The sequence below is a fragment of the Stegodyphus dumicola genome, chromosome 5 (assembly GCF_044657685.1).
Source record: "Stegodyphus dumicola isolate Sdum_Otavi_A_Nest chromosome 5, ASM4465768v1".
NCBI lineage: Eukaryota > Metazoa > Arthropoda > Arachnida > Araneae > Eresidae > Stegodyphus > Stegodyphus dumicola.
The window spans coordinates 59842157-59854344 of NC_140772.1; the positions used below are offsets into that span (position 1 = coordinate 59842157).

The following is a 12188-nucleotide window of genomic DNA, read 5'->3' on the forward strand; positions in this document are numbered from 1 at the left end:
AATGTCCAACTATGATACGCTATTGAAGACTAATGTAATGATTAAGATGTCACAGATCTTAGGATTTCATCACAGTCCTCTGCTTTTAAGACATTCTGACTCAGGTAAAGGCAGATAGAAAATGTTTTCGCTTCGATGAGGCAACAGGGTAATATGCCCTTATTAAGAAAACAAAGGTACCACTTCAACATATTTGAATATACACCCATGTCCGGTAGCTTTAGGAGAAGATTTTCTCTCCATACCGAATCATAAACCGACTTGAAATCGACGAAGAAGGCAGATAAAATGTGTCTATTGACAAGACCGTCTTTGATAGACTTACTAAGGTGGGCAACTTGATGATAGGTGGATCTGAATCTTCGGAATCAATTTTGCACTTCTTCGAGAATGTCTATTGTCTCCCAAAACCAATTTAATATGCTAAAAATGATTTTTTCCAAAAACCTTACAGAAGTTAATTGTCAGGGAGATCGGCGTATAACTGTGGAAATTCCCTGTGTCTTTACCGTTGTCGTAAATCGGGATAACTGTAGATTTGCACCAAAGGGAAAGAAGACATCCCGCAGTTCAAATTTTGTTGAAGAACAAAAAAATCGATTTGAAAGCTATAAGGCCTAAATGCATAGAGAATACGTTGTCCTCAGCTGGAGACTTGCGTATTTTAAGGCTCTTGAGTAAACTCAGCTAATGGGAGCGTTGAAAATGGACAAACTGATATCTGTTGAGAACTCTAACTTTGCTCTAAGTTTTAATTTTTAAATAATTACCCTAGAGTATCCTCTGGCACTGAAAGCTCTTTTTCCGTTACTATGAAAGTCAAGGTTTGAAATGAATTTCCTAAATGTTCCTCAGTTCTACACGACGTCTGAATCTATTTCGCTTCTTCTTTAGATCCATTAAATTAGTTGACCAGAACATTTGTATCTTGTGACTCTGCCCCTTGAAAAGGTTTTCTTCGCACATGAGATGATTTTCTGCCGAATTATCTCATATAGTCTGTCGATATTTTGGTCAAGTCTAAAGACCTGGAATCTAATTCCCTGTCTAAAAGAAATTCACAGTCTTCCCAAGGGGCCTTTTTAAATTTCCAGGAAATTCTAGCTACTGGTTTACTATTTTGAGAAGTTTCAAAAGGGAATTCCACGACAATTTGGCGATGTCCCGAGCTGGATCATTAAAATTCCGTCGGTCACAAATGGCTTTCAAGTCAGAAGTGACCAGCAATAAATCGGAATTGGTTTTAGTACCATTGTAATGTTAATTTTAGTACCGTTATAGTCTATAGTTATAATATGAATTTAATCTTCTTCCTGTAGAGGAATTTATTAGTATTTCTAGTATAATTACTTGTAGAGGTGCTGGAAACAATTTTCATGTTATTAAAAGCAATAATGTAGTATCTGGTTGTTATTATGGTGAAGAGTGTTTTAATCAAATGTTTCAGAGGAGTAAAATATGATTCCGAAATGAATTTTTCTTAAAGCAATTAATTTATTTCTCAGTAAATTCGGATGAAGTTAAAAATGAAGTAAAATAGTAGAATCAATCATGATAAGAATACTGCAGAATGATAAATTGTAGAATTAAGCAAATTAAAATAGTACTATAAAATATAAATTAAGTAAGGGCTATTCAACGAATTGGATATGAATAGTAGTTAACGTTTATAAAATAAAATACTTAATTAAAAACTATCTGTAAGTTTAAGAAATTTAAATATGTAAGTTTAATTGAAATCGTAAAATAAGTAAAATCAAAAGCGTGATTACGATCAAAAATTGTAAAAATATGAGTTAAAATATAGAGTATGTTGGAAACTAAAAAAGAAGAAAAAAGAGTAAAAATTACATCTAAAATTAATGAAAATTCAAGTGTATGATGTAAAAATATAATAAAAAAGTTAAAAATTAGAGTTCTTTAAAAATTGAGGAGGTTAAAATGTGCGATACAAATTAAAATTTACATCTAAAATTAAATAAAGTTCATACATATGGTCAGAAAATATAGGAATTAAGTTAATATTGAGAGCATGTATGATATTAAGAAAGTTAAAATACATGAAAGTAAGTAAAAGGTTAAATGAAAGGCATGTATATAGTGTAGAAATATAGCAAATTAGTTAAAATTCAGAATATTATGGGAAAATCAAACGTTGAAAGTAGAAAAGAAGTTAAAATTTTTATCTAAAATTAAATAAAGTCAGGTATATGACCTGAAAATATGGGAATTATGTTAAAATTAAGACTATATTGCAAATTAGGAATGTTAAAATGCATGAAAGATGAATTCTCATCGAAACTAGTGAATGGATTTGCGAGTTTGCGTTCTAAAATGTATTCATTTTTATCGGAGACGGCAAAAGAAAAAAAAAAGTTCAAGCAAGTTTCACGTCACGTCGTCCGAAATAAAATCCTACAATTTTGAAAACGTTGCTTATAATTCATGCATGAAAATTATAGGCAATGTTTTCAAAATCTGGAGCCTAGACACGAAATTCAGCACAGCGTTGGAAGTAAAGAACATCATCTCTTCATTATTCATGAAAATAAATTTAATCTTAGTTCAACGATAGAAGATAAACAGGGTGTTTATAAAGTCCCGAACCCATTTTCATGTTTAATAACTCATAAAATAATAAAGATATAAACAAACTTGTGGCATTTATTGATGAAATAACTTATATATTTTTCTTTTCAGGTTTGAATATTGTTTAGTAATTTTTGTTACCAAACGAATTACTAGTGTGTTTTTGCAACATTAGATGGCGTTGCTTCCTGATGACTCAATTCTGGTTGCTATGGTAACGAACTTTCAACTCATAACTTATGTGATTTGTATTCTATTCTTTTTTGTTTTTTTAAATTGCTACAGTGCTAAGAGTGAAGTGTGTTGTGTCGTCGTAGACGGCATTCCTTCTATTTGAAAGTTTTATGTAAAATATTACAGTCCGCTTACCTTTTTTTGTGAATTTATTCTTAACATTCCTGGTCCGTAGCGACTGGATAGAAGAGTTAGCGAGCTTTGGATATGATGTGATTTATTCAGATATTAGCAAGTTAAATCACTTTCTATTTGTGGATTAATAATCAGCTTAGTGTACTTTCGATTCGATTTGTGGATTATGCGTGTGGCATCTGTGGTGAAATCAGTTTCGATTTGTGGAATATTCCCGTGGCATGGTGTAGCGTAGAAACCTCAACATTGGGGGTGAGTACGTTCCAAAATTTCATCTTCTTTTGCTAGAGTTGTTAGTATAATATTTATTGTTATTCATAATGGCTGATTTGAAACCAGTTTTAACTAAAAAGAAGGTTCTAAAAAGCAATATAACAATGTTTAAAGGCAAGGTAAATTCGAAATTAGAACAAGCAGAAATTTTAGAGGTAAAGTTGTTTGAAACGAAACTAAATGCTTTTAACAGTGAGCTTCGTTCTATTTATGAGGAAATATTTTTGTTGTGTCCTGAAAAAGATTGTGAAACATTCATTACGGAACAACAAACAATACAAGAAACTTTAGATGAATTATGGATAACTATAAATAAAAAGTTACAGAAACTTTCCAGTGACTCTGTTATCGAAACAAGTAGTGTAGCAAAAGTAAATTCATCTGACGTTCGATTACCAAAATTAGAACTTTCTACCTTTACAGGGGAAAATATAGATGAGTGGATTAGTTTCTATGATCTTTTTAAGGCTAGTGTAGATAACAATCCGAATATTTCTAAATGTCAGAAGTTTCAATATTTAAAAGCTTCTTGTAAAAAAAAGGCTCTGTCTATTATTGAGTCAATTCCTATTTCTGATGCTAATTATGATATAGCGTTGCAACTTTTACAGGAACGTTATTCTAATAAAAGAGAATTAACTAATGCATTAATCCGTAAAATGTTTAATTTGCCAAATGTTTCTGATTCAGCTCAAGCTATTTTACATTGTGTTGATGTAGTGAATGAATGTATACGCTCTTTGAAAACTCTTAAGCTAGAAGTTTCTGATCTTTCTGATGTTCTTTTTGTTTATCTGATAACTGAGAAATTAGATAAAAACATAAAATTTTGGTGGGAAAGAACTTTGAAAAAAGATGAATTAGGTACTTTAGATAATTTACTCGAGTTTCTAAAAGACCACGCTAGAACCCTGCAGAATAGTAGAAACCAATCTAAAGATTTTAGGAAATTTTCTAATTCTAAAGTAACTTCTTTAGTGTCGAGTAAAAACAGTTGTATAATGTGCAAGGAAGATCATTCTCTTCACAAATGTGGTAAGTTTTTAAACTTAAGTGCCCAAAAAAGAATCGAATTTGTTAAGAAACACAAACTTTGTTTTAATTGTTTATCTTCTCAGCCTCATTTAGTGAAAAACTGTCGTAGTTTACATAAATGTATGACTTGTAAGTTAATTCATCATACTGTTCTTCATTTTGATCGAAATATCAAAACAAGTGAAAATGAGAAACCAAAAAAAAAAAAAAAAAAAAAAAAAAAAAAAAAAAAAAACGTCCTCACTCTCCCCCAGAGCCGAAGTGTTCTTACCAAAGAATGAAGTCGTTACAAATGTCACAACATGTACAGGACAATTTAGTTATTCTAAAGGTGAATCAAAACGTGTATTACTGTGTACTGTTCTCATTAAAGTTAGTGATTCCAATGGTAAAGCCATCCCTTGCAGGGCTTTACTAGACTGTGGCAGTGAAGCCAGCTTTATTAGTGAAGAGTGTGTCAGTAAACTAAAGATAGGTAGATTTAACAAAAAAATTGAAGTATCGTGCCTTGGTTCGTTCAACACTGTAACAAGTGGAGAAGTGGAATTAATTTTTACCCCGCACTTTGAGTCAAATTCCAAATTTCGAACATATGCATTCGTGATTCCAAGGATAACTTCAGATGTGACTAACGTGTCGCTTCCTTCTAAAATTGCGAATCATTTTCATGATCTAGTCTTAGCTGATCCTAAGTTCTATGAAAGAAAACCTATAGATATTTTGTTAGGTGTAAATGTATTTTTTACTATGCTTAAGGGAGACATCATAAAGAGAGGAGAATCATTACCCTTTGCAATTTGTTCTCAGTTGGGTTGAATCATTTCCGGGAACACTATTACTGATGATTCGAATCTAACTAACACTTTTACAGTGAATAATCTTCAGTTGAATACAGACGAATTAGTTGAAAGATTTTGGTCTTTATACTCCATTCCGGAAGTCAAACGTATTTCAAGTGAAGATAAAAAATGTGAAGAGTTCTTTAAAACAACAAACTTCCGTGATCAAAATGGTCGTTATGTAGTGAAACTTCCATTTAAAGATAACCCTTCAAGGCTGGGTTAAATCTAAAGATCTTTCTTTACAAAATCTTTAGAGAGAAATCTCTTAAGATCTCCTGATACATATGATATGTATAAACATTTCATGAAGGAATACTTGGATCTCGGGCACATGGAACCAGTCCGTAGTTCAGCGTCCCCAAGTCAGGCATACTACATGCCACATCATGCAGTAATTAAGGAATCTAGCTCTACGAGTAAAATACGTGTGGTATTTAATGCTACTAGTAAGTCTTCATCAGGACTATCTCTTAACGACATATTGATGACAGGTCCCAGAATACAACAAGAGCTGTTTCCAGTTTTGGTCAAATTCAGATGTTACCCAGAAGTTGTCACAGCTGATATCATGAAAATGTTTAGACAAATTCTAGTTAATGAAGAGGATAGAAACTTTCAAAGGATATTTTGGCGGGACAGTACAACTGATCCTATTCAAGAATTTCGACTTAATACTGTCACATAGGCCACTGCCTCGGCTCCATATTTGGCTACTCGTGCTTTATACCAACTTTCCTTTATACCAACGATGAGCAGAATAACTATCCTTTAGCTTCGAAGGTTGTACTTCAAAACCTTTTTGTAGATGATTATTTGGTAGGTGCTCAAAACACTGAAGAGTGCAAAAATCTAGTAAATCAACTCTTGCAAATGTTAGAACGTGGACGGTTTTTTCTGCATAAATGGTCATCCAATGACTTGTCAGTGTTAGAGAATATACCCCAGGAGTTGAGAAATGATTCTGAGGCTATGAAAATTCAAGACGATAGCTCAATCAAAGTTTTAGGAATTAATTGGAACCCCCGTGAAGACTACTTTAACTTTTCCGTATTCATTTCTGGTGAAAAGTTTAAATACTCTAAAAGAGATATCCTTTCTGATTTAGCGAAAATATTTGACCCATTGGGTTGGCTTGCTCCTTGTATTATTTATGTCAAAATCTTGATACAAGACATGTGGAAACTCCATTTATCGTCGGATGAACCTGTTAGTGATGAGATTGCTAACAAATGGAAAATTTTCCGAAATGATTTACATCTTATTCAACAATTAAAAATACCGAGATTTGTTTTGATCCTGACCTGAACTGTATTGATATCTGTGCTTTTTGTGATGCCTCCGAGAAAGTCTACTGTGCAGCAATTTATTTGCGCTCAGTGTCACGTAATTTGGACATCAAAGTAACACTCTTAGCATCAAAAACAAGAGTTGCCCCTCTGAAAGTGAAATCATTACCTCGATTAGAGTTATGCGCCGCAGTTTCGTTAGTGAATTTGCTTAAATCAGTGTTAGAACATTTAGAGTTTCCCATACGTAAAGTTTTGGACTGGACAGATTCAACTGTTGTACTGTCCTGGATTTCTGCAGAACCATATCGTTGGGTTCCCTTTGTTGCAAACCGCATTGCTAAAATACAGAACACAATTCCTAATGTAAGGTGGAACCATATCAATGGAAAGCGGAACCCAGCTGATTCAGGTACAAGAGGAATGTTTCCAGCAGAATCTCTGAAGTGTGAGCGATGGTTCATTGGACCTACTTGGTTATATTCACAAGATTACGAACCATGTCCTGACAGTGAACATCTTCCTGATGTAGATTATGAAGGAGTTCGTAGAGAAGAAAGAAAAACTTGCATTTCAGCACCTTGTGCGGTAAAGGAAAATGACATTTTTAAAAGGTATTCATCTTGGACAAAATTACGTCGTATAGTTGCGTTATGCCTAAGATTTATTTACAACTGTCGAAATTTCTCCGAAAATCGTTTGAGAGGTTTTCTGACAACCGATGAGCTTCGATTAGCTACTAAAACAGTGATAAAAATGTCCAAGAATCATATTTTCCTCAAGAGCTTTCTTATTTAAAAACATCGAGAGAATTAAAAGGTGTGAGCAGCCGAGTAATACAATTAACTCCCTTCCTTGATGAAGAAGGCGTCATTCGAGTAGGTGGTCGTTTAAAAAATGCAAACATTCCTGAAAATAGCAAACATCCTATTTTGCTTCCAAAGGAAGGATATGTCACTAATCTCAACGTAACTCATTACCATGTCAATTATTTGCATGCTAGTCAAGAGTTATTAATAAGCAGTTTACGAATGCAGTTTTGGATTCTTGCGGTGAGAAGCGTAGTGAGAAAGATTATTCATAGTTATATTCCTTGTATTAGAAATCGAGGCAAGACTGTGACCCAGATAATGGGTGATTTACCCTCGCCCAGAGTTCAACCATCAAGACCTTTTGCAGTCACCGGTGTTGATTATGCTGGTCCATATTCTATTAAGTCTCAAGTTGGGAGAAGAACAAAAACTTTCAAGTGTTTCGTATCCATTTTTGTGTGTTTCTCAATAAAAGCTGTACACTTGGAGTTAGTCAGTGATCTATCAACTTCAACGTTTTTAGCAGCTCTAAAAAGATTTATCACCTGACGAGGCAAACCATCTAAAATTTCGAGTGACTGTGCTACTAACTTCAAAGGTGCTAGTAAGGAACTGAAGGAGATTTATAAAAATGCAGCACGCATTGAGAAAAGCAGTGAATTATGTGACTACATTACCTCAGAAGGTATAACTTGGTTATTTAATCCTCCGACATCTCCTCACTACGGTGGCTTGTGGGAATCTAATGTGAAATCCATGAAATTTCATCTTAAACGAGTATTAGGATCCACACTTCTAACTTACGAGGAATTTTTAACAGTGCTTACACAAGTGGAAGCGTGTATGAATTCCCGTCCTCTTTGTGCGATGTCTAGTGATCCAAACGACTTTAGTCATTTAGTCAGGTCATTTTCTGATTGGAGCCCCTTTGCTTGCCATTCCGGAATCTGACTTGAGTGATGTGAAATCTTCACGACTTAAGCGTTGGTCTCTAGTTCAATAGACTGTGCAAAATTTTTGGAAACGATGGTGTGCAGAATATTTAACAACACTTCAACAACGTGCTAAGTGGTTTCGTGCGTCTCCAAACCTAAAATGTGGTGATTTAGTTCTGATCAAAAACGAACAATTGCCTCTAAACCAATGGAAAATTGGAAGAATTGCCTTAATTCATCCAGGTAAAGATAAAAAAGTTCGAGTGGCTACAATCCATACAGCCGCTGGTGATTTCAAACGAGCTGTTATTAAATTGTGTCTTATCCCCAATCATGACTAATATGCACTATTGACTTTTTTCATATTATTGAACTTTAATTTTAGTTATATTTTCAATTAATTTTTTTGTTAATGTTATTATGTAAGGTTTAACTATTTGTCTTTTTTGAACCCTTAGAAGGCTTCAAGGCCGGGGGCTATGTTTAGTATTTTTTGTTACCAAACGAATTACTAGTGTGTCTTTGCAACATTAGATGGCGTTGCTGCCTGATGATTCAATTCTGGTTGCTATGGTAACGAATTTTCAACTCATAACTTATGTGATTTGTATTCTATTCTTTTTTTTTTTTTTAATTGCTACAGTGCTAAAAGTGAAGTGCGCTGTGTCGTCGTAGACGACATTCCTTCTATTTTTGAAAGTGTTATGTAAAATAAACAAGTGATATTATAGTCCGCTTACTTTTTTTTGTGAACTTATTCTTAACAAATATCTTTACTTTTGTAAATATCGTCTGCGCGTGTGGTTAATTTCAGATAATTTCATTTTCCAGTCTAAATATCTGTACTTTTCTAAATATCGTCTGCTTATTAATTGCATTTTTCTCTCTTTTGTTTTTGGTATCATTTTGACATTGTTAATTGCCATATTGTGTGTATATGGGAATCTGAAAACCCCCATGAATACCGGGAGGCACAAAGGGATTCCCCAAAGATTAATGTTTGGTGTGGACTAATGCACGACCCAGTCATTGGGCCTTTCCTTTTTACAGAAAAGACTGTCTCATCAGTCGTATACTTAGACATGTTGGAAAACGTCGTATTTCCACAACTAGAAGAGCTTCAGCCACATGTCTTTTTGAAATAAGATGGTGTACCACCTCATTGGGGTACCATCGTTCGTAGACCATTTTACAGGAAGATGGATTGGGCGAGGAGGTCCAATTCCTTGGCCACCCAGATCACCTGATATAACGCCGATGGACTTTTTCCTTTGGAGATTTGTAAAGGACAACGTTTACAGGAGGAGAGTGTCGAACATTGATTACCTAAAAGCCAGAATTACAACGGCAATAGCCTCTACGGATGCCGACATGCTTACCGGTACCTGGAGTGAAAATGAATATCGACTTGATATTCTCCGTGCGACGAAGGGGGCACACGTGGATATTCATTGACAAGGTCTAACCATTTATGTTATTAATTTTAATCCATCTTTGTTATTTTATGAGTTATTAAATATCAAAATGGGCCTGGACTTTATAAACACCCCGTACTTTGGAGTATGGTATCGATACACTGGCGTATAGTCTCAGTATAGAATAGGGTTTGACAAACATAGAGAAACTTAATATTTTTTGTTTTTGTTTTAAATGCTGCCGTTGGTCAATATCTTCACAGTGAAGTTGCAGGAAGGGGCTGGCACCTGGGAATTAAAAATACCCCACGAGTGTGAAACTGAGAATGGCAGTGCATTATTATTAGTGCAATTTAAATTTAGCTAAAATTTTTCTTTGATTTTCTTTTTTACTTTTCATATTATTAAAGTTTTAGTCACCGGCCAAGAAATGGAGGAAACGAATTGAAAAGGGAAAGATAGATATTTAGGAAATATGAAAAAAGTGAGATAGATTATTAGGATAAATACTATAGTTATGAAACATAATAAACTAAATTTAAAATGAATTATCTCTAAAGAACATTTTAGAAAAGTTCAATCCAATCTACTTATAGTAAAAAAAATTAAAAAGGAATTTATACTGGTAATAAGAAATAAAAATACTGATGAGAAGTAAATTTACAGATTAAAAAATAATTACTGACAAATTTACTGACATAAAAGTAATTTATGGAAAGTAAATTTTTTGACAAAAAGTAAAGTTACTTTATGAAGTTACGTTAAGCTGTATTAATTTATTAAGTATTACGTTGTTGATAATAGTAATTTTAGTAATTTAATTAATAAAAATAATTTGCTTCTTACGTAATAATTTTAAAAGTATTTATTTAGTTATTTTGCATTTACAATTTATTTAATTTCATAAATTGAAAGGCTAAAAAATATGAAATGATATTTTGAAGAAAATTCTAACTTTCAAAATATGTTTTGTTACATTAGTTTTAGTTTAGTAAAATATTTAGCGTCGTTTTAAAAGATAATCAAATATTATTAATTGTTACTTATTTTTTAATAAAAAATTATAACAATTGCTAATCCTAAGCAAAAGTATCAATAAATAAAAAGAAAAAGATTTCCTGTTGGTCATTTTCAGACATCTGCCATTTTTTTAAACATAACGAATAAAACAAATATCGCAAAACCATTTTCAAGGTCAAGATAAAAATTTCTTTTTGAGTACAACGTGCGAAATTCTGATCGTCGGAAATACAACTTTACGTCAAGAGAAGGAAAACAATTAGTATTTAAGCGACCACTAAAGTGAGGGAAAAAACAATAACCTTACTACCAAAAAAAAAAAAAAAAAAAGCTGCTATTATTCTTCTCGGGTGAATATAAGAATGCTACTTTTTTCCTTATGCAGATAGAAATATCGTAATTGCTTACTAAGAACAGAAGTTAATAATAAGGGAAGTTTTGATCTCATAACTTTAAACATCTGAAGAACATCAGGTAAATTTGTATTTTGTTTAAGTGAAAACGTTTTTTATGTTATTTAATAATATATAATAATATATAATTTGTTGTTTATATAATTTAAGTATTTTAACATATAGTTCTTTATAAAATTTTCAATAAATTGATTGTGTATTCAGAACTGTGTCAAAATACGACACGATATTCATAATTATCAAAAATGTATTCCATTATGAATTACATGTTTGAAATGATATTGTAAAGAACTTATTAGACTTTAATTTATCCAAACTAACACCTCAAAGACAAACGTTTTCAGCAAATTCCTGTTATTCGAAAACCACCATTAATTTACAGATAGTTAAGTTATGAATAATGGGTTAGTTTTATTCATTAATTAGCCTTCAACTTGAAGAATATGATTATAGACATATTATCCAAAATATATTTTTTGAAATGACGATTATTAAGCTGTTTTTAGCATGAAAGATTTTGAAGGAAAGACTAGACATTTTTTGGATTTCGTGAAAACATTTACGTTTATGTATTTTTATCTATTTACTTACACACAGCATGTTAAAGATTAGTCTAAACAGTCATTGCATCAAGCAGAAAATTTTTGTTACCGTAATGAATTCACATTAACACACAACCGTTACCTATAACTGCAAAATTTGATGAAAGAGATATTTATGTTTATCTTAATTTTGTAATCTTTTTGTCAGGTTTATATGTTACATTTTATAGTATTTAAAATGAATTTCAAACTTCCATAATGTTTCGAATTAATTTTAAACTTAATTTTTTCCTGATTTGTATCTAAATATTGTGAGTAACATTTTCACAGTATTACGATCGGTTAATGTCATAACACAGTGAAATATACCAATATACAAAAATATAATTAAAAATTTAAAACAAGTATGCATACTCTATATTATATACATACTAAATTTAAACAAATTTAAATTTAAATTTTAACAAACACGTATAAAAGTAAAAAAGCAAATTTAAAGCGTAAAAAAAAATAAATAAAAATAAAAAGCCAAAATAATTTTTAAAAAATTTTTTTAAAAAATGTGCAAACATATCAAAGATTTAATTCTCGAACTAATCTACAATATCATTTAAATTCAGAAGCATAAGCAAATCATGTGCAAAACCAATCCATGAA

The 12188-nt window shown here is 32.0% G+C and overlaps 1 protein-coding gene across 1 annotated transcript in view; it reads left to right on the forward strand.

Moving 5' to 3' along the window:
- The first annotated feature begins 10940 nt into the window (after window positions 1-10940).
- The window catches only part of LOC118200938 (very long chain fatty acid elongase 7-like), a 79014-nt gene continuing 77766 nt past the window's right edge, over window positions 10941-12188 (forward strand). The window contains exon 1 of the mRNA XM_035372931.2: window positions 10941-11050. The gene's annotated coding sequence lies outside the window, so the exon portion shown is untranslated. The remainder of the gene's footprint in view (window positions 11051-12188) is intronic.